The 21214-nt window shown below is 48.7% G+C and overlaps 23 non-coding genes across 23 annotated transcripts; all 23 read right to left on the bottom strand.

Moving 5' to 3' along the window:
- Positions 1–345: 345 nt before the first annotated feature.
- On the bottom strand, positions 346–427 carry Trnas-gcu. Its single transcript has one exon. It is a non-coding gene; the product is annotated as a tRNA-Ser (tRNA).
- Positions 428–1266: 839 nt separating this feature from the next.
- On the bottom strand, positions 1267–1348 carry Trnas-gcu. Its single transcript has one exon. It is a non-coding gene; the product is annotated as a tRNA-Ser (tRNA).
- Positions 1349–2187: 839 nt separating this feature from the next.
- On the bottom strand, positions 2188–2269 carry Trnas-gcu. Its single transcript has one exon. It is a non-coding gene; the product is annotated as a tRNA-Ser (tRNA).
- Positions 2270–3108: 839 nt separating this feature from the next.
- Trnas-gcu lies at positions 3109–3190 on the bottom strand. The gene has a single exon. It is a non-coding gene; the product is annotated as a tRNA-Ser (tRNA).
- A 764-nt stretch (positions 3191–3954) lies between these two features.
- On the bottom strand, positions 3955–4036 carry Trnas-gcu. The gene has a single exon. It is a non-coding gene; the product is annotated as a tRNA-Ser (tRNA).
- An 838-nt stretch (positions 4037–4874) lies between these two features.
- Trnas-gcu lies at positions 4875–4956 on the bottom strand. Its single transcript has one exon. It is a non-coding gene; the product is annotated as a tRNA-Ser (tRNA).
- Positions 4957–5795: 839 nt separating this feature from the next.
- Trnas-gcu lies at positions 5796–5877 on the bottom strand. The gene has a single exon. It is a non-coding gene; the product is annotated as a tRNA-Ser (tRNA).
- An 839-nt stretch (positions 5878–6716) lies between these two features.
- On the bottom strand, positions 6717–6798 carry Trnas-gcu. Its single transcript has one exon. It is a non-coding gene; the product is annotated as a tRNA-Ser (tRNA).
- An 839-nt stretch (positions 6799–7637) lies between these two features.
- On the bottom strand, positions 7638–7719 carry Trnas-gcu. Its single transcript has one exon. It is a non-coding gene; the product is annotated as a tRNA-Ser (tRNA).
- Positions 7720–8558: 839 nt separating this feature from the next.
- Positions 8559–8640, bottom strand: Trnas-gcu. Its single transcript has one exon. It is a non-coding gene; the product is annotated as a tRNA-Ser (tRNA).
- Positions 8641–9479: 839 nt separating this feature from the next.
- On the bottom strand, positions 9480–9561 carry Trnas-gcu. Its single transcript has one exon. It is a non-coding gene; the product is annotated as a tRNA-Ser (tRNA).
- Positions 9562–10400: 839 nt separating this feature from the next.
- Trnas-gcu lies at positions 10401–10482 on the bottom strand. Its single transcript has one exon. It is a non-coding gene; the product is annotated as a tRNA-Ser (tRNA).
- Positions 10483–11321: 839 nt separating this feature from the next.
- Positions 11322–11403, bottom strand: Trnas-gcu. Its single transcript has one exon. It is a non-coding gene; the product is annotated as a tRNA-Ser (tRNA).
- Positions 11404–12242: 839 nt separating this feature from the next.
- On the bottom strand, positions 12243–12324 carry Trnas-gcu. Its single transcript has one exon. It is a non-coding gene; the product is annotated as a tRNA-Ser (tRNA).
- Positions 12325–13163: 839 nt separating this feature from the next.
- Trnas-gcu lies at positions 13164–13245 on the bottom strand. The gene has a single exon. It is a non-coding gene; the product is annotated as a tRNA-Ser (tRNA).
- An 839-nt stretch (positions 13246–14084) lies between these two features.
- Positions 14085–14166, bottom strand: Trnas-gcu. Its single transcript has one exon. It is a non-coding gene; the product is annotated as a tRNA-Ser (tRNA).
- An 839-nt stretch (positions 14167–15005) lies between these two features.
- On the bottom strand, positions 15006–15087 carry Trnas-gcu. Its single transcript has one exon. It is a non-coding gene; the product is annotated as a tRNA-Ser (tRNA).
- An 839-nt stretch (positions 15088–15926) lies between these two features.
- On the bottom strand, positions 15927–16008 carry Trnas-gcu. The gene has a single exon. It is a non-coding gene; the product is annotated as a tRNA-Ser (tRNA).
- An 839-nt stretch (positions 16009–16847) lies between these two features.
- Positions 16848–16929, bottom strand: Trnas-gcu. Its single transcript has one exon. It is a non-coding gene; the product is annotated as a tRNA-Ser (tRNA).
- Positions 16930–17768: 839 nt separating this feature from the next.
- Trnas-gcu lies at positions 17769–17850 on the bottom strand. The gene has a single exon. It is a non-coding gene; the product is annotated as a tRNA-Ser (tRNA).
- An 839-nt stretch (positions 17851–18689) lies between these two features.
- On the bottom strand, positions 18690–18771 carry Trnas-gcu. Its single transcript has one exon. It is a non-coding gene; the product is annotated as a tRNA-Ser (tRNA).
- Positions 18772–19610: 839 nt separating this feature from the next.
- On the bottom strand, positions 19611–19692 carry Trnas-gcu. Its single transcript has one exon. It is a non-coding gene; the product is annotated as a tRNA-Ser (tRNA).
- An 839-nt stretch (positions 19693–20531) lies between these two features.
- Trnas-gcu lies at positions 20532–20613 on the bottom strand. Its single transcript has one exon. It is a non-coding gene; the product is annotated as a tRNA-Ser (tRNA).
- Between the last annotated feature and the right edge of the window lie 601 nt (positions 20614–21214).

Genomic DNA, 21214 nt, shown 5'->3' with positions numbered 1-21214 from the left:
TAACTGTCGGAAGGCGACAGTTGTGCTACAGATGGATTATTATAGGCTCGATACGTTAAAATGACTGCGACAGGTATGCACTTAAATATAAATAAGAGCTCGTCGTTCGCAAATACCAACATACTCTTAGCTGCAGCCGAAATTTGATTGGTTTGTAGATCACGAAATGATGTTTAATTCGAAGGGCATACGCTATGGAATGTTGTGCGCTTTCATCTGGTAGGCAGTTTTGTCTCGTATTTCATACACACGCTACCTGCTACGTACACGCGTCGTTGTTACTACTGAGTGGCGTTTCGCACGGAGAAGGAGTGACCGCAAACGCGTGCTTCACGTAAAATTCATCGACGAGGATGGGATTCGAACCCACGCGTGCAGAGCACATTGGATTAGCAGTCCAACGCCTTAACCACTCGGCCACCTCGTCTGCTGGTACAACAGCTGTGTCTTGGGCTAGTGCTTGCGGAAAGAAGACATTTGTCGATTCGAAAACGCATTCAAAACATCGTACTGGGCCGGTGCTAACGTCTTATGCCAAGCTGCAGTGCAGCCGACCAAGCTCCCACTCGCGAATCGTTTAATGACAGCATCCGTCCACGTCGATATCCGATCGGGGCAAAATCACCGGCCCACCTATTTACCGCAGGAATAGGCATTGTATCGACATGCAGTGTCGTCTAATGCAAATGAGAAAGGTGCTGTGCATTCTTTTCCACGACTTACTGCAACGAAACGTACAGCTCGATACGCTACACTGATATTGCTTGCAAGGTTTTGACGTTCCCCCTAGCCCAAGATTGTCCTGCTGCTTGCGATGGAGCTTGGTGTTTGGTCGGCCACTAGCGACGGATAGCTGCAAAGTCAAGTCTCTCCAGTAGGCCCTGCCAAATCGCTTCTGTAGATGGCGGCCTCACTTGAAACTAACTGTCGGAAGGCGACAGTTGTGCTACAGATGGATTATTATAGGCTCGATACGTTAAAATGACTGCGACAGGTATGCACTTAAATATAAATAAGAGCTCGTCGTTCGCAAATACCAACATACTCCTAGCTGCAGCCGAAATTTGATTGGTTTGTAGATCTCGAAATGATGTTTAGTTCGAAGGGCATACGCTATGGAATGTTGTGCGCTTTCATCTGGTAGGCAGTTTTGTCTCGTATTTCATACACACGCTATCTGCCACGTACACGCGTCGTTGTTACTACTGAGTGGCGTTTCGCACGGAGAAGGAGTGACCGCAAACGCGTGCTTCACGTAAAGTTCATCGACGAGGATGGGATTCGAACCCACGCGTGCAGAGCACATTGGATTAGCAGTCCAACGCCTTAACCACTCGGCCACCTCGTCTGCTGGTACAACAGCTGTGTCTTGGGCTAGTGCTTGCGGAAAGTAGACATTTGTCGATTCGAAAACGCATTCAAAACATTGTACTGGGCCGGTGTTAACGTCTTATGCCAAGCTCCAGTGCAGCCGACCAAGCTCCCACTCGCGAATCGTTTAGTGACAGCATCCGTCCACGTCGATATCCGATCGGGGCAAAATCACCGGCCCACCTATTTACCGCAGGAATAAGCATTGTATCGACATGCAGTGTCGTCTAATGCAAATGAGAAAGGTGCTGTGCATTCTTTTCCACGACTTACTGCAACGAAACGTACAGCTCGATACGCTACACTGATATTGCTTGCAAGGTTTTGACGTTCCCCCTAGCCCAAGATTGTCCTGCTGTTTGCGATGGAGCTTGGTGTTTGGTCGGCCACTAGCGACGGATGGATGCAAAGTCAAGTCTCTCCAGTAGGCCCTGCCAAATCGCTTCTGTAGATGGCGGCCTCACTTGAAACTAACTGTCGGAAGGCGACAGTTGTGCTACAGATGGATTATTATAGGCTCGATACGTTAAAATGACTGCGACAGGTATGCACTTAAATATAAATAAGAACTCGTCGTTCGCAAATACCAACATACTCTTAGCTGCAGCCGAAATTTGATTGGTTTGTAGATCTCGAAATGATGTTTAATTCGAAGGGCATACGCTATGGAATGTTGTGCGCTTTCATCTGGTAGGCAGTTTTGTCTCGTATTTCATATACACGCTATCTGCCACGTACACGCGTCGTTGTTACTACTGAGTGGCGTTTCGCACGGAGAAGGAGTGACCGCAAACGCGTGCTTCACGTAAAGTTCATCGACGAGGATGGGATTCGAACCCACGCGTGCAGAGCACATTGGATTAGCAGTCCAACGCCTTAACCACTCGGCCACCTCGTCTGCTGGTACAACAGCTGTGTCTTGGGCTAGTGCTTGCGGAAAGAAGACATTTGTCGATTCGAAAACGCATTCAAAACATTGTACTGGGCCGGTGTTAACGTCTTATGCCAAGCTGCAGTGCAGCCGACCAAGCTCCCACTCGCGAATCGTTTAGTGACAGCATCCGTCCACGTCGATATCCGATCGGGGCAAAATCACCGGCCCACCTATTTACCGCAGGAATAAGCATTGTATCGACATGCAGTGTCGTCTAATGCAAATGAGAAAGGTGCTGTGCATTCTTTTCCACGACTTACTGCAACGAAACGTACAGCTCGATACGCTACACTGATATTGCTTGCAAGGTTTTGACGTTCCCCCTAGCCCAAGATTGTCCTGCTGTTTGCGATGGAGCTTGGTGTTTGGTCGGCCACTAGCGACGGATGGATGCAAAGTCAAGTCTCTCCAGTAGGCCCTGCCAAATCGCTTCTGTAGATGGCGGCCTCACTTGAAACTAACTGTCGGAAGGCGACAGTTGTGCTACAGATGGATCATTATAGGCTCGATACGTTAAAATGACTGCGACAGGTATGCACTTAAATATAAATAAGAGCTCGTCGTTCGCAAATACCAACATACTCTTAGCTGCAGCCGAAATTTGATTGGTTTGTAGATCTCGAAATGATGTTTAATTCGAAGGGCATACGCTATGGAATGTTGTGCGCTTTCATCTGGTAGGCAGTTTTGTCTCGTATTTCATACACACGCTATCTGCCACGTACACGCGTCGTTGTTACTACTGAGTGGCGTTTCGCACGGAGAAGGAGTGACCGCAAACGCGTGCTTCACGTAAAATTCATCGACGAGGATGGGATTCGAACCCACGCGTGCAGAGCAAATTGGATTAGCAGTCCAACGCCTTAACTACTCGGCCACCTCGTCTGCTGGTACAACAGCTGTGTCTTGGGGTAGTGCTTGCGGAAAGAAGACATTTGTCGATTCGAAAACGCATTCAAAACATCGTACTGGGCCGGTGTTAACGTCTTATGCCAAGCTGCAGTGCAGCCGACCAAGCTCCCACTCGCGAATCGTTTAATGACAGCATCCGTCCACGTCGATATCCGATCGGGGCAAAATCACCGGCCCACCTATTTACCGCAGGAATAAGCATTGTATCGACATGCAGTGTCGTCTAATGCAAATGAGAAAGGTGCTGTGCATTCTTTTCCACGACTTACTGCAACGAAACGTACAGCTCGATACGCTACACTGATATTGCTTGCAAGGTTTTGACGTTCCCCCTAGCCCAAGATTGTCCTGCTGTTTGCGATGGAGCTTGGTGTTTGGTCGGCCACTAGCGACGGATGGATGTAAAGTCAAGTCCTGCTACAGATGGATTATTATAGGCTCGATACGTTAAAATGACTGCGACAGGTATGCACTTAAATATAAATAAGAGCTCGTCGTTCGCAAATACCAACATACTCTTAGCTGCAGCCGAAATTTCATTGGTTTGTAGATCTCGAAATGACGTTTAATTCGAAGGGCATACGCTATGGAATGTTGTGCGCTTTCATCTGGTAGGCAGTTTTGTCTCGTATTTCATACACACGCTATCTGCCACGTACACGCATCGTTGTTACTACTGAGTGGCGTTTCGCACGGAGAAGGAGTGACCGCAAACGCGTGCTTCACGTCAAGTTCTTCGACGAGGATGGGATTAGAACCCACGCGTGCAGAGCACATTGGATTAGCAGGCCAACGCCTTAACCACTCGGCCACCTCGTCTGCTGGTACAACAGCTGTGTCTTGGGCTAGTGCTTGCGGAAAGAAGACATTTGTCGATTCGAAAACGCATTCAAAACATTGTACTGGGCCGGTGTTAACGTCTTATGCCAAGCTCCAGTGCAGCCGACCAAGCTCCCACTCGCGAATCGTTTAATGACAGCATCCGTCCACGTCGATATCCGATCGGGGCAAAATCACCGGCCCACCTATTTACCGCAGGAATAAGCATTGTATCGACATGCAGTGTCGTCTAATGCAAATGAGAAAGGTGCTGTGCATTCTTTTCCACGACTTACTGCAACGAAACGTACAGCTCGATACGCTACACTGATATTGCTTGCAAGGTTTTGACGTTCCCCCTAGCCCAAGATTGTCCTGCTGTTTGCGATGGAGCTTGGTGTTTGGTCGGCCACTAGCGACGGATGGATGCAAAGTCAAGTCTCTCCAGTAGGCCCTGCCAAATCGCTTCTGTAGATGGCGGCCTCACTTGAAACTAACTGTCGGAAGGCGACAGTTGTGCTACAGATGGATTATTATAGGCTCGATACGTTAAAATGACTGCGACAGGTATGCACTTAAATATAAATAAGAGCTCGTCGTTCGCAAATACCAACATACTCTTAGCTGCAGCCGAAATTTGATTGGCTTGTAGATCTCGAAATGATGTTTAATTCGAAGGGCATACGCTATGGAATGTTGTGCGCTTTCATCTGGTAGGCAGTTTTGTCTCGTATTTCATACACACGCTATCTGCCACGTACACGCGTCGTTGTTACTACTGAGTGGCGTTTCGCACGGAGAAGGAGTGACCGAAACGCGTGCTTCACGTAAAGTTCATCGACGAGGATGGGATTCGAACCCACGCGTGCAGAGCACATTGGATTAGCAGTCCAACGCCTTAACCACTCGGCCACCTCGTCTGCTGGTACAACAGCTGTGTCTTGGGCTAGTGCTTGCGGAAAGAAGACATTTGTCGATTCGAAAACGCATTCAAAACATAGTACTGGGCCGGTGTTAACGTCTTATGCCAAGCTGCAGTTCAGCCGACCAAGCTCCCACTCGCGAATCGTTTAATGACAGCATCCGTCCACGTCGATATCCGATCGGGGCAAAATCACCGGCCCACCTATTTACCGCAGTAATAGGCATTGTATCGACATGCAGTGTCGTCTAATGCAAATGAGAAAGGTGCTGTGCATTCTTTTCCACGACTTACTGCAACGAAACGTACAGCTCGATACGCTACACTGATATTGCTTGCAAGGTTTTGACGTTCCCCCTAGCCCAAGATTGTCCTGCTGTTTGCGATGGAGCTTGGTGTTTGGTCGGCCACTAGCGACGGATGGCTGCAAAGTCAAGTCTCTCCAGTAGGCCCTGCCAAATCGCTTCTGTAGATGGCGGCCTCACTTGAAACTAACTGTCGGAAGGCGACAGTTGTGCTACAGATGGATTATTGTAGGCTCGATACGTTAAAATGACTGCGACAGGTATGCACTTAAATATAAATAAGAGCTCGTCGTTCGCAAATACCAACATACTCTTTGCTGCAGCCGAAATTTGATTGGTTTGTAGATCTCGAAATGATGTTTAATTCGAAGGGCATACGCTATGGAATGTTGTGCGCTTTCATCTGGTAGGCAGTTTTGTCTCGTATTTCATACACACGCTATCTGCCACGTACACGCGTCGTTGTTACTACTGAGTGGCGTTTCGCACGGAGAAGGAGTGACCGCAAACGCGTGCTTCACGTAAAGTTCATCGACGAGGATGGGATTCGAACCCACGCGTGCAGAGCACATTGGATTAGCAGGCCAACGCCTTAACCACTCGGCCACCTCGTCTGCTGGTACAACAGCTGTGTCTTGGGCTAGTGCTTGCGGAAAGAAGACATTTGTCGATTCGAAAACGCATTCAAAACATTGTACTGGGCCGGTGTTAACGTCTTATGCCAAGCTCCAGTGCAGCCGACCAAGCTTCCACTCGCGAATCGTTTAATGACAGCATCCGTCCACGTCGATATCCGATCGGGGCAAAATCACCGGCCCACCTATTTACCGCAGGAATAAGCATTGTATCGACATGCAGTGTCGTCTAATGCAAATGAGAAAGGTGCTGTGCATTCTTTTCCACGACTTACTGCAACGAAACGTACAGCTCGATACGCTACACTGATATTGCTTGCAAGGTTTTGACGTTCCCCCTAGCCCAAGATTGTCCTGCTGTTTGCGATGGAGCTTGGTGTTTGGTCGGCCACTAGCGACGGATGGATGCAAAGTCAAGTCTCTCCAGTAGGCCCTGCCAAATCGCTTCTGTAGATGGCGGCCTCACTTGAAACTAACTGTCGGAAGGCGACAGTTGTGCTACAGATGGATTATTATAGGCTCGATACGTTAAAATGACTGCGACAGGTATGCACTTAAATATAAATAAGAGCTCGTCGTTCGCAAATACCAACATACTCTTAGCTGCAGCCGAAATTTGATTGGCTTGTAGATCTCGAAATGATGTTTAATTCGAAGGGCATACGCTATGGAATGTTGTGCGCTTTCATCTGGTAGGCAGTTTTGTCTCGTATTTCATACACACGCTATCTGCCACGTACACGCGTCGTTGTTACTACTGAGTGGCGTTTCGCACGGAGAAGGAGTGACCGCAAACGCGTGCTTCACGTAAAGTTCATCGACGAGGATGGGATTCGAACCCACGCGTGCAGAGCACATTGGATTAGCAGTCCAACGCCTTAACCACTCGGCCACCTCGTCTGCTGGTACAACAGCTGTGTCTTGGGCTAGTGCTTGCGGAAAGAAGACATTTGTCGATTCGAAAACGCATTCAAAACATCGTACTGGGCCGGTGTTAACGTCTTATGCCAAGCTGCAGTGCAGCCGACCAAGCTCCCACTCGCGAATCGTTTAATGACAGCATCCGTCCACGTCGATATCCGATCGGGGCAAAATCACCGGCCCACCTATTTACCGCAGGAGTAAGCATTGTATCGACATGCAGTGTCGTCTAATGCAAATGAGAAAGGTGCTGTGCATTCTTTTCCACGACTTACTGCAACGAAACGTACAGCTCGATACGCTACACTGATATTGCTTGCAAGGTTTTGACGTTCCCCCTAGCCCAAGATTGTCCTGCTGTTTGCGATGGAGCTTGGTGTTTGGTCGGCCACTAGCGACGGATGGCTGCAAAGTCAAGTCTCTCCAGTAGGCCCTGCCAAATCGCTTCTGTAGATGGCGGCCTCACTTGAAACTAACTATCGGAAGGCGACAGTTGTGCTACAGATGGATTATTATAGGCTCGATACGTTAAAATGACTGCGACAGGTATGCACTTAAATATAAATAAGAGCTCGTCGTTCGCAAATACCAACATACTCTTAGCTGCAGCCGAAATTTGATTGGTTTGTAGATCTCGAAATGATGTTTAATTCGAAGGGCATACGCTATGGAATGTTGTGCGCTTTCATCTGGTAGGCAGTTTTGTCTCGTATTTCATACACACGCTACCTGCTACGTACACGCGTCGTTGTTACTACTGAGTGGCGTTTCGCACGGAGAAGGAGTGACCGCAAACGCGTGCTTCACGTAAAATTCATCGACGAGGATGGGATTCGAACCCACGCGTGCAGAGCAAATTGGATTAGCAGTCCAACGCCTTAACCACTCGGCCACCTCGTCTGCTGGTACAACAGCTGTGTCTTGGGCTAGTGCTTGCGGAAAGAAGACATTTGTCGATTCGAAAACGCATTCAAAACATCGTACTGGGCCGGTGCTAACGTCTTATGCCAAGCTGCAGTGCAGCCGACCAAGCTCCCACTCGCGAATCGTTTAATGACAGCATCCGTCCACGTCGATATCCGATCGGGGCAAAATCACCGGCCCACCTATTTACCGCAGGAATAGGCATTGTATCGACATGCAGTGTCGTCTAATGCAAATGAGAAAGGTGCTGTGCATTCTTTTCCACGACTTACTGCAACGAAACGTACAGCTCGATACGCTACACTGATATTGCTTGCAAGGTTTTGACGTTCCCCCTAGCCCAAGATTGTCCTGCTGCTTGCGATGGAGCTTGGTGTTTGGTCGGCCACTAGCGACGGATAGCTGCAAAGTCAAGTCTCTCCAGTAGGCCCTGCCAAATCGCTTCTGTAGATGGCGGCCTCACTTGAAACTAACTGTCGGAAGGCGACAGTTGTGCTACAGATGGATTATTATAGGCTCGATACGTTAAAATGACTGCGACAGGTATGCACTTAAATATAAATAAGAGCTCGTCGTTCGCAAATACCAACATACTCTTAGCTGCAGCCGAAATTTCATTGGTTTGTAGATCTCGAAATGACGTTTAATTCGAAGGGCATACGCTATGGAATGTTGTGCGCTTTCATCTGGTAGGCAGTTTTGTCTCGTATTTCATACACACGCTATCTGCCACGTACACGCATCGTTGTTACTACTGAGTGGCGTTTCGCACGGAGAAGGAGTGACCGCAAACGCGTGCTTCACGTCAAGTTCTTCGACGAGGATGGGATTAGAACCCACGCGTGCAGAGCACATTGGATTAGCAGGCCAACGCCTTAACCACTCGGCCACCTCGTCTGCTGGTACAACAGCTGTGTCTTGGGCTAGTGCTTGCGGAAAGAAGACATTTGTCGATTCGAAAACGCATTCAAAACATTGTACTGGGCCGGTGTTAACGTCTTATGCCAAGCTCCAGTGCAGCCGACCAAGCTCCCACTCGCGAATCGTTTAATGACAGCATCCGTCCACGTCGATATCCGATCGGGGCAAAATCACCGGCCCACCTATTTACCGCAGGAATAAGCATTGTATCGACATGCAGTGTCGTCTAATGCAAATGAGAAAGGTGCTGTGCATTCTTTTCCACGACTTACTGCAACGAAACGTACAGCTCGATACGCTACACTGATATTGCTTGCAAGGTTTTGACGTTCCCCCTAGCCCAAGATTGTCCTGCTGTTTGCGATGGAGCTTGGTGTTTGGTCGGCCACTAGCGACGGATGGCTGCAAAGTCAAGTCTCTCCAGTAGGCCCTGCCAAATCGCTTCTGTAGATGGCGGCCTCACTTGAAACTAACTGTCGGAAGGCGACAGTTGTGCTACAGATGGATTATTGTAGGCTCGATACGTTAAAATGACTGCGACAGGTATGCACTTAAATATAAATAAGAGCTCGTCGTTCGCAAATACCAACATACTCTTTGCTGCAGCCGAAATTTGATTGGTTTGTAGATCTCGAAATGATGTTTAATTCGAAGGGCATACGCTATGGAATGTTGTGCGCTTTCATCTGGTAGGCAGTTTTGTCTCGTATTTCATACACACGCTATCTGCCACGTACACGCGTCGTTGTTACTACTGAGTGGCGTTTCGCACGGAGAAGGAGTGACCGCAAACGCGTGCTTCACGTAAAGTTCATCGACGAGGATGGGATTCGAACCCACGCGTGCAGAGCACATTGGATTAGCAGGCCAACGCCTTAACCACTCGGCCACCTCGTCTGCTGGTACAACAGCTGTGTCTTGGGCTAGTGCTTGCGGAAAGAAGACATTTGTCGATTCGAAAACGCATTCAAAACATTGTACTGGGCCGGTGTTAACGTCTTATGCCAAGCTCCAGTGCAGCCGACCAAGCTTCCACTCGCGAATCGTTTAATGACAGCATCCGTCCACGTCGATATCCGATCGGGGCAAAATCACCGGCCCACCTATTTACCGCAGGAATAAGCATTGTATCGACATGCAGTGTCGTCTAATGCAAATGAGAAAGGTGCTGTGCATTCTTTTCCACGACTTACTGCAACGAAACGTACAGCTCGATACGCTACACTGATATTGCTTGCAAGGTTTTGACGTTCCCCCTAGCCCAAGATTGTCCTGCTGTTTGCGATGGAGCTTGGTGTTTGGTCGGCCACTAGCGACGGATGGATGCAAAGTCAAGTCTCTCCAGTAGGCCCTGCCAAATCGCTTCTGTAGATGGCGGCCTCACTTGAAACTAACTGTCGGAAGGCGACAGTTGTGCTACAGATGGATTATTATAGGCTCGATACGTTAAAATGACTGCGACAGGTATGCACTTAAATATAAATAAGAGCTCGTCGTTCGCAAATACCAACATACTCTTAGCTGCAGCCGAAATTTGATTGGCTTGTAGATCTCGAAATGATGTTTAATTCGAAGGGCATACGCTATGGAATGTTGTGCGCTTTCATCTGGTAGGCAGTTTTGTCTCGTATTTCATACACACGCTATCTGCCACGTACACGCGTCGTTGTTACTACTGAGTGGCGTTTCGCACGGAGAAGGAGTGACCGCAAACGCGTGCTTCACGTAAAGTTCATCGACGAGGATGGGATTCGAACCCACGCGTGCAGAGCACATTGGATTAGCAGTCCAACGCCTTAACCACTCGGCCACCTCGTCTGCTGGTACAACAGCTGTGTCTTGGGCTAGTGCTTGCGGAAAGAAGACATTTGTCGATTCGAAAACGCATTCAAAACATCGTACTGGGCCGGTGTTAACGTCTTATGCCAAGCTGCAGTGCAGCCGACCAAGCTCCCACTCGCGAATCGTTTAATGACAGCATCCGTCCACGTCGATATCCGATCGGGGCAAAATCACCGGCCCACCTATTTACCGCAGGAGTAAGCATTGTATCGACATGCAGTGTCGTCTAATGCAAATGAGAAAGGTGCTGTGCATTCTTTTCCACGACTTACTGCAACGAAACGTACAGCTCGATACGCTACACTGATATTGCTTGCAAGGTTTTGACGTTCCCCCTAGCCCAAGATTGTCCTGCTGTTTGCGATGGAGCTTGGTGTTTGGTCGGCCACTAGCGACGGATGGCTGCAAAGTCAAGTCTCTCCAGTAGGCCCTGCCAAATCGCTTCTGTAGATGGCGGCCTCACTTGAAACTAACTATCGGAAGGCGACAGTTGTGCTACAGATGGATTATTATAGGCTCGATACGTTAAAATGACTGCGACAGGTATGCACTTAAATATAAATAAGAGCTCGTCGTTCGCAAATACCAACATACTCTTAGCTGCAGCCGAAATTTGATTGGTTTGTAGATCTCGAAATGATGTTTAATTCGAAGGGCATACGCTATGGAATGTTGTGCGCTTTCATCTGGTAGGCAGTTTTGTCTCGTATTTCATACACACGCTACCTGCTACGTACACGCGTCGTTGTTACTACTGAGTGGCGTTTCGCACGGAGAAGGAGTGACCGCAAACGCGTGCTTCACGTAAAATTCATCGACGAGGATGGGATTCGAACCCACGCGTGCAGAGCAAATTGGATTAGCAGTCCAACGCCTTAACCACTCGGCCACCTCGTCTGCTGGTACAACAGCTGTGTCTTGGGCTAGTGCTTGCGGAAAGAAGACATTTGTCGATTCGAAAACGCATTCAAAACATCGTACTGGGCCGGTGCTAACGTCTTATGCCAAGCTGCAGTGCAGCCGACCAAGCTCCCACTCGCGAATCGTTTAATGACAGCATCCGTCCACGTCGATATCCGATCGGGGCAAAATCACCGGCCCACCTATTTACCGCAGGAATAGGCATTGTATCGACATGCAGTGTCGTCTAATGCAAATGAGAAAGGTGCTGTGCATTCTTTTCCACGACTTACTGCAACGAAACGTACAGCTCGATACGCTACACTGATATTGCTTGCAAGGTTTTGACGTTCCCCCTAGCCCAAGATTGTCCTGCTGCTTGCGATGGAGCTTGGTGTTTGGTCGGCCACTAGCGACGGATAGCTGCAAAGTCAAGTCTCTCCAGTAGGCCCTGCCAAATCGCTTCTGTAGATGGCGGCCTCACTTGAAACTAACTGTCGGAAGGCGACAGTTGTGCTACAGATGGATTATTATAGGCTCGATACGTTAAAATGACTGCGACAGGTATGCACTTAAATATAAATAAGAGCTCGTCGTTCGCAAATACCAACATACTCTTAGCTGCAGCCGAAATTTCATTGGTTTGTAGATCTCGAAATGACGTTTAATTCGAAGGGCATACGCTATGGAATGTTGTGCGCTTTCATCTGGTAGGCAGTTTTGTCTCGTATTTCATACACACGCTATCTGCCACGTACACGCATCGTTGTTACTACTGAGTGGCGTTTCGCACGGAGAAGGAGTGACCGCAAACGCGTGCTTCACGTCAAGTTCTTCGACGAGGATGGGATTAGAACCCACGCGTGCAGAGCACATTGGATTAGCAGGCCAACGCCTTAACCACTCGGCCACCTCGTCTGCTGGTACAACAGCTGTGTCTTGGGCTAGTGCTTGCGGAAAGAAGACATTTGTCGATTCGAAAACGCATTCAAAACATTGTACTGGGCCGGTGTTAACGTCTTATGCCAAGCTCCAGTGCAGCCGACCAAGCTCCCACTCGCGAATCGTTTAATGACAGCATCCGTCCACGTCGATATCCGATCGGGGCAAAATCACCGGCCCACCTATTTACCGCAGGAATAAGCATTGTATCGACATGCAGTGTCGTCTAATGCAAATGAGAAAGGTGCTGTGCATTCTTTTCCACGACTTACTGCAACGAAACGTACAGCTCGATACGCTACACTGATATTGCTTGCAAGGTTTTGACGTTCCCCCTAGCCCAAGATTGTCCTGCTGTTTGCGATGGAGCTTGGTGTTTGGTCGGCCACTAGCGACGGATGGATGCAAAGTCAAGTCTCTCCAGTAGGCCCTGCCAAATCGCTTCTGTAGATGGCGGCCTCACTTGAAACTAACTGTCGGAAGGCGACAGTTGTGCTACAGATGGATTATTATAGGCTCGATACGTTAAAATGACTGCGACAGGTATGCACTTAAATATAAATAAGAGCTCGTCGTTCGCAAATACCAACATACTCTTAGCTGCAGCCGAAATTTGATTGGCTTGTAGATCTCGAAATGATGTTTAATTCGAAGGGCATACGCTATGGAATGTTGTGCGCTTTCATCTGGTAGGCAGTTTTGTCTCGTATTTCATACACACGCTATCTGCCACGTACACGCGTCGTTGTTACTACTGAGTGGCGTTTCGCACGGAGAAGGAGTGACCGCAAACGCGTGCTTCACGTAAAGTTCATCGACGAGGATGGGATTCGAACCCACGCGTGCAGAGCACATTGGATTAGCAGTCCAACGCCTTAACCACTCGGCCACCTCGTCTGCTGGTACAACAGCTGTGTCTTGGGCTAGTGCTTGCGGAAAGAAGACATTTGTCGATTCGAAAACGCATTCAAAACATAGTACTGGGCCGGTGTTAACGTCTTATGCCAAGCTGCAGTTCAGCCGACCAAGCTCCCACTCGCGAATCGTTTAATGACAGCATCCGTCCACGTCGATATCCGATCGGGGCAAAATCACCGGCCCACCTATTTACCGCAGTAATAGGCATTGTATCGACATGCAGTGTCGTCTAATGCAAATGAGAAAGGTGCTGTGCATTCTTTTCCACGACTTACTGCAACGAAACGTACAGCTCGATACGCTACACTGATATTGCTTGCAAGGTTTTGACGTTCCCCCTAGCCCAAGATTGTCCTGCTGTTTGCGATGGAGCTTGGTGTTTGGTCGGCCACTAGCGACGGATGGCTGCAAAGTCAAGTCTCTCCAGTAGGCCCTGCCAAATCGCTTCTGTAGATGGCGGCCTCACTTGAAACTAACTGTCGGAAGGCGACAGTTGTGCTACAGATGGATTATTGTAGGCTCGATACGTTAAAATGACTGCGACAGGTATGCACTTAAATATAAATAAGAGCTCGTCGTTCGCAAATACCAACATACTCTTTGCTGCAGCCGAAATTTGATTGGTTTGTAGATCTCGAAATGATGTTTAATTCGAAGGGCATACGCTATGGAATGTTGTGCGCTTTCATCTGGTAGGCAGTTTTGTCTCGTATTTCATACACACGCTATCTGCCACGTACACGCGTCGTTGTTACTACTGAGTGGCGTTTCGCACGGAGAAGGAGTGACCGCAAACGCGTGCTTCACGTAAAATTCATCGACGAGGATGGGATTCGAACCCACGCGTGCACAGCAAATTGGATTAGCAGTCCAACGCCTTAACCACTCGGCCACCTCGTCTGCTGGTACAACAGCTGTGTCTTGGGCTAGTGCTTGCGGAAAGAAGACATTTGTCGATTCGAAAACGCATTCAAAACATCGTACTGGGCCGGTGTTAACGTCTTATGCCAAGCTGCAGTGCAGCCGACCAAGCTCCCACTCGCGAATCGTTTAATGACAGCATCCGTCCACGTCGATATCCGATCGGGGCAAAATCACCGGCCCACCTATTTACCGCAGGAGTAAGCATTGTATCGACATGCAGTGTCGTCTAATGCAAATGAGAAAGGTGCTGTGCATTCTTTTCCACGACTTACTGCAACGAAACGTACAGCTCGATACGCTACACTGATATTGCTTGCAAGGTTTTGACGTTCCCCCTAGCCCAAGATTGTCCTGCTGTTTGCGATGGAGCTTGGTGTTTGGTCGGCCACTAGCGACGGATGGCTGCAAAGTCAAGTCTCTCCAGTAGGCCCTGCCAAATCGCTTCTGTAGATGGCGGCCTCACTTGAAACTAACTATCGGAAGGCGACAGTTGTGCTACAGATGGATTATTATAGGCTCGATACGTTAAAATGACTGCGACAGGTATGCACTTAAATATAAATAAGAGCTCGTCGTTCGCAAATACCAACATACTCTTAGCTGCAGCCGAAATTTGATTGGTTTGTAGATCTCGAAATGATGTTTAATTCGAAGGGCATACGCTATGGAATGTTGTGCGCTTTCATCTGGTAGGCAGTTTTGTCTCGTATTTCATACACACGCTACCTGCTACGTACACGCGTCGTTGTTACTACTGAGTGGCGTTTCGCACGGAGAAGGAGTGACCGCAAACGCGTGCTTCACGTAAAATTCATCGACGAGGATGGGATTCGAACCCACGCGTGCAGAGCAAATTGGATTAGCAGTCCAACGCCTTAACCACTCGGCCACCTCGTCTGCTGGTACAACAGCTGTGTCTTGGGCTAGTGCTTGCGGAAAGAAGACATTTGTCGATTCGAAAACGCATTCAAAACATCGTACTGGGCCGGTGCTAACGTCTTATGCCAAGCTGCAGTGCAGCCGACCAAGCTCCCACTCGCGAATCGTTTAATGACAGCATCCGTCCACGTCGATATCCGATCGGGGCAAAATCACCGGCCCACCTATTTACCGCAGGAATAGGCATTGTATCGACATGCAGTGTCGTCTAATGCAAATGAGAAAGGTGCTGTGCATTCTTTTCCACGACTTACTGCAACGAAACGTACAGCTCGATACGCTACACTGATATTGCTTGCAAGGTTTTGACGTTCCCCCTAGCCCAAGATTGTCCTGCTGCTTGCGATGGAGCTTGGTGTTTGGTCGGCCACTAGCGACGGATAGCTGCAAAGTCAAGTCTCTCCAGTAGGCCCTGCCAAATCGCTTCTGTAGATGGCGGCCTCACTTGAAACTAACTGTCGGAAGGCGACAGTTGTGCTACAGATGGATTATTATAGGCTCGATACGTTAAAATGACTGCGACAGGTATGCACTTAAATATAAATAAGAGCTCGTCGTTCGCAAATACCAACATACTCTTAGCTGCAGCCGAAATTTCATTGGTTTGTAGATCTCGAAATGACGTTTAATTCGAAGGGCATACGCTATGGAATGTTGTGCGCTTTCATCTGGTAGGCAGTTTTGTCTCGTATTTCATACACACGCTATCTGCCACGTACACGCATCGTTGTTACTACTGAGTGGCGTTTCGCACGGAGAAGGAGTGACCGCAAACGCGTGCTTCACGTCAAGTTCTTCGACGAGGATGGGATTAGAACCCACGCGTGCAGAGCACATTGGATTAGCAGGCCAACGCCTTAACCACTCGGCCACCTCGTCTGCTGGTACAACAGCTGTGTCTTGGGCTAGTGCTTGCGGAAAGAAGACATTTGTCGATTCGAAAACGCATTCAAAACATTGTACTGGGCCGGTGTTAACGTCTTATGCCAAGCTCCAGTGCAGCCGACCAAGCTCCCACTCGCGAATCGTTTAATGACAGCATCCGTCCACGTCGATATCCGATCGGGGCAAAATCACCGGCCCACCTATTTACCGCAGGAATAAGCATTGTATCGACATGCAGTGTCGTCTAATGCAAATGAGAAAGGTGCTGTGCATTCTTTTCCACGACTTACTGCAACGAAACGTACAGCTCGATACGCTACACTGATATTGCTTGCAAGGTTTTGACGTTCCCCCTAGCCCAAGATTGTCCTGCTGTTTGCGATGGAGCTTGGTGTTTGGTCGGCCACTAGCGACGGATGGATGCAAAGTCAAGTCTCTCCAGTAGGCCCTGCCAAATCGCTTCTGTAGATGGCGGCCTCACTTGAAACTAACTGTCGGAAGGCGACAGTTGTGCTACAGATGGATTATTATAGGCTCGATACGTTAAAATGACTGCGACAGGTATGCACTTAAATATAAATAAGAGCTCGTCGTTCGCAAATACCAACATACTCTTAGCTGCAGCCGAAATTTGATTGGCTTGTAGATCTCGAAATGATGTTTAATTCGAAGGGCATACGCTATGGAATGTTGTGCGCTTTCATCTGGTAGGCAGTTTTGTCTCGTATTTCATACACACGCTATCTGCCACGTACACGCGTCGTTGTTACTACTGAGTGGCGTTTCGCACGGAGAAGGAGTGACCGCAAACGCGTGCTTCACGTAAAGTTCATCGACGAGGATGGGATTCGAACCCACGCGTGCAGAGCACATTGGATTAGCAGTCCAACGCCTTAACCACTCGGCCACCTCGTCTGCTGGTACAACAGCTGTGTCTTGGGCTAGTGCTTGCGGAAAGAAGACATTTGTCGATTCGAAAACGCATTCAAAACATAGTACTGGGCCGGTGTTAACGTCTTATGCCAAGCTGCAGTTCAGCCGACCAAGCTCCCACTCGCGAATCGTTTAATGACAGCATCCGTCCACGTCGATATCCGATCGGGGCAAAATCACCGGCCCACCTATTTACCGCAGTAATAGGCATTGTATCGACATGCAGTGTCGTCTAATGCAAATGAGAAAGGTGCTGTGCATTCTTTTCCACGACTTACTGCAACGAAACGTACAGCTCGATACGCTACACTGATATTGCTTGCAAGGTTTTGACGTTCCCCCTAGCCCAAGATTGTCCTGCTGTTTGCGATGGAGCTTGGTGTTTGGTCGGCCACTAGCGACGGATGGCTGCAAAGTCAAGTCTCTCCAGTAGGCCCTGCCAAATCGCTTCTGTAGATGGCGGCCTCACTTGAAACTAACTGTCGGAAGGCGACAGTTGTGCTACAGATGGATTATTGTAGGCTCGATACGTTAAAATGACTGCGACAGGTATGCACTTAAATATAAATAAGAGCTCGTCGTTCGCAAATACCAACATACTCTTTGCTGCAGCCGAAATTTGATTGGTTTGTAGATCTCGAAATGATGTTTAATTCGAAGGGCATACGCTATGGAATGTTGTGCGCTTTCATCTGGTAGGCAGTTTTGTCTCGTATTTCATACACACGCTATCTGCCACGTACACGCGTCGTTGTTACTACTGAGTGGCGTTTCGCACGGAGAAGGAGTGACCGCAAACGCGTGCTTCACGTAAAATTCATCGACGAGGATGGGATTCGAACCCACGCGTGCACAGCAAATTGGATTAGCAGTCCAACGCCTTAACCACTCGGCCACCTCGTCTGCTGGTACAACAGCTGTGTCTTGGGCTAGTGCTTGCGGAAAGAAGACATTTGTCGATTCGAAAACGCATTCAAAACATCGTACTGGGCCGGTGTTAACGTCTTATGCCAAGCTGCAGTGCAGCCGACCAAGCTCCCACTCGCGAATCGTTTAATGACAGCATCCGTCCACGTCGATATCCGATCGGGGCAAAATCACCGGCCCACCTATTTACCGCAGGAATAAGCATTGTATCGACATGCAGTGTCGTCTAATGCAAATGAGAAAGGTGCTGTGCATTCTTTTCCACGACTTACTGCAACGAAACGTACAGCTCGATACGCTACACTGATATTGCTTGCAAGGTTTTGACGTTCCCCCTAGCCCAAGATTGTCCTGCTGTTTGCGATGGAGCTTGGTGTTTGGTCGGCCACTAGCGACGGATGGCTGCAGAGTCAAGTCTCTCCAGTAGGCCCTGCCAAATCGCTTCTGTAGATGGCGGCCTCACTTGAAACTAACTGTCGGAAGGCGACAGTTGTGCTACAGATGGATTATTATAGGCTCGATACGTTAAAATGACTGCGACAGGTATGCACTTAAATATAAATAAGAGCTCGTCGTTCGCAAATACCAACATACTCTTAGCTGCAGCCGAAATTTGATTGGTTTGTAGATCTCGAAATGACGTTTAATTCGAAGGGCATACGCTATGGAATGTTGTGCGCTTTCATCTGGTAGGCAGTTTTGTCTCGTATTTCATACACACGCTATCTGCCACGTACACGCATCGTTGTTACTACTGAGTGGCGTTTCGCACGGAGAAGGAGTGACCGCAAACGCGTGCTTCACGTAAAGTTCATCGACGAGGATGGGATTCGAACCCACGCGTGCAGAGCACATTGGATTAGCAGTCCAACGCCTTAACCACTCGGCCACCTCGTCTGCTGGTACAACAGCTGTGTCTTGGGCTAGTGCTTGCGGAAAGAAGACATTTGTCGATTCGAAAACGCATTCAAAACATAGTACTGGGCCGGTGTTAACGTCTTATGCCAAGCTGCAGTTCAGCCGACCAAGCTCCCACTCGCGAATCGTTTAATGACAGCATCCGTCCACGTCGATATCCGATCGGGGCAAAATCACCGGCCCACCTATTTACCGCAGTAATAGGCATTGTATCGACATGCAGTGTCGTCTAATGCAAATGAGAAAGGTGCTGTGCATTCTTTTCCACGACTTACTGCAACGAAACGTACAGCTCGATACGCTACACTGATATTGCTTGCAAGGTTTTGACGTTCCCCCTAGCCCAAGATTGTCCTGCTGTTTGCGATGGAGCTTGGTGTTTGGTCGGCCACTAGCGACGGATAGCTGCAAAGTCAAGTCTCTCCAGTAGGCCCTGCCAAATCGCTTCTGTAGATGGCGGCCTCACTTGAAACTAACTGTCGGAAGGCGACAGTTGTGCTACAGATGGATTATTGTAGGCTCGATACGTTAAAATGACTGCGACAGGTATGCACTTAAATATAAATAAGAGCTCGTCGTTCGCAAATACCAACATACTCTTTGCTGCAGCCGAAATTTGATTGGTTTGTAGATCTCGAAATGATGTTTAATTCGAAGGGCATACGCTATGGAATGTTGTGCGCTTTCATCTGGTAGGCAGTTTTGTCTCGTATTTCATACACACGCTATCTGCCACGTACACGCGTCGTTGTTACTACTGAGTGGCGTTTCGCACGGAGAAGGAGTGACCGCAAACGCGTGCTTCACGTAAAATTCATCGACGAGGATGGGATTCGAACCCACGCGTGCACAGCAAATTGGATTAGCAGTCCAACGCCTTAACCACTCGGCCACCTCGTCTGCTGGTACAACAGCTGTGTCTTGGGCTAGTGCTTGCGGAAAGAAGACATTTGTCGATTCGAAAACGCATTCAAAACATCGTACTGGGCCGGTGTTAACGTCTTATGCCAAGCTGCAGTGCAGCCGACCAAGCTCCCACTCGCGAATCGTTTAATGACAGCATCCGTCCACGTCGATATCCGATCGGGGCAAAATCACCGGCCCACCTATTTACCGCAGGAATAAGCATTGTATCGACATGCAGTGTCGTCTAATGCAAATGAGAAAGGTGCTGTGCATTCTTTTCCACGACTTACTGCAACGAAACGTACAGCTCGATACGCTACACTGATATTGCTTGCAAGGTTTTGACGTTCCCCCTAGCCCAAGATTGTCCTGCTGTTTGCGATGGAGCTTGGTGTTTGGTCGGCCACTAGCGACGGATGGCTGCAGAGTCAAGTCTCTCCAGTAGGCCCTGCCAAATCGCTTCTGTAGATGGCGGCCTCACTTGAAACTAACTGTCGGAAGGCGACAGTTGTGCTACAGATGGATTATTATAGGCTCGATACGTTAAAATGACTGCGACAGGTATGCACTTAAATATAAATAAGAGCTCGTCGTTCGCAAATACCAACATACTCTTAGCTGCAGCCGAAATTTGATTGGTTTGTAGATCTCGAAATGACGTTTAATTCGAAGGGCATACGCTATGGAATGTTGTGCGCTTTCATCTGGTAGGCAGTTTTGTCTCGTATTTCATACACACGCTATCTGCCACGTACACGCATCGTTGTTACTACTGAGTGGCGTTTCGCACGGAGAAGGAGTGACCGCAAACGCGTGCTTCACGTAAAGTTCATCGACGAGGATGGGATTCGAACCCACGCGTGCAGAGCACATTGGATTAGCAGTCCAACGCCTTAACCACTCGGCCACCTCGTCTGCTGGTACAACAGCTGTGTCTTGGGCTAGTGCTTGCGGAAAGAAGACATTTGTCGATTCGAAAACGCATTCAAAACATAGTACTGGGCCGGTGTTAACGTCTTATGCCAAGCTGCAGTTCAGCCGACCAAGCTCCCACTCGCGAATCGTTTAATGACAGCATCCGTCCACGTCGATATCCGATCGGGGCAAAATCACCGGCCCACCTATTTACCGCAGTAATAGGCATTGTATCGACATGCAGTGTCGTCTAATGCAAATGAGAAAGGTGCTGTGCATTCTTTTCCACGACTTACTGCAACGAAACGTACAGCTCGATACGCTACACTGATATTGCTTGCAAGGTTTTGACGTTCCCCCTAGCCCAAGATTGTCCTGCTGTTTGCGATGGAGCTTGGTGTTTGGTCGGCCACTAGCGACGGATGGCTGCAAAGTCAAGTCTCTCCAGTAGGCCCTGCCAAATCGCTTCTGTAGATGGCGGCCTCACTTGAAACTAACTGTCGGAAGGCGACAGTTGTGCTACAGATGGATTATTGTAGGCTCGATACGTTAAAATGACTGCGACAGGTATGCACTTAAATATAAATAAGAGCTCGTCGTT

The sequence above is a fragment of the Schistocerca piceifrons genome, chromosome 2 (assembly GCF_021461385.2).
Source record: "Schistocerca piceifrons isolate TAMUIC-IGC-003096 chromosome 2, iqSchPice1.1, whole genome shotgun sequence".
In the NCBI taxonomy this organism is placed as follows: domain Eukaryota; kingdom Metazoa; phylum Arthropoda; class Insecta; order Orthoptera; family Acrididae; genus Schistocerca; species Schistocerca piceifrons.
Note: the sequence above shows the minus strand (reverse complement) of the source record. Positions and strands in the feature narration are given on the sequence as shown.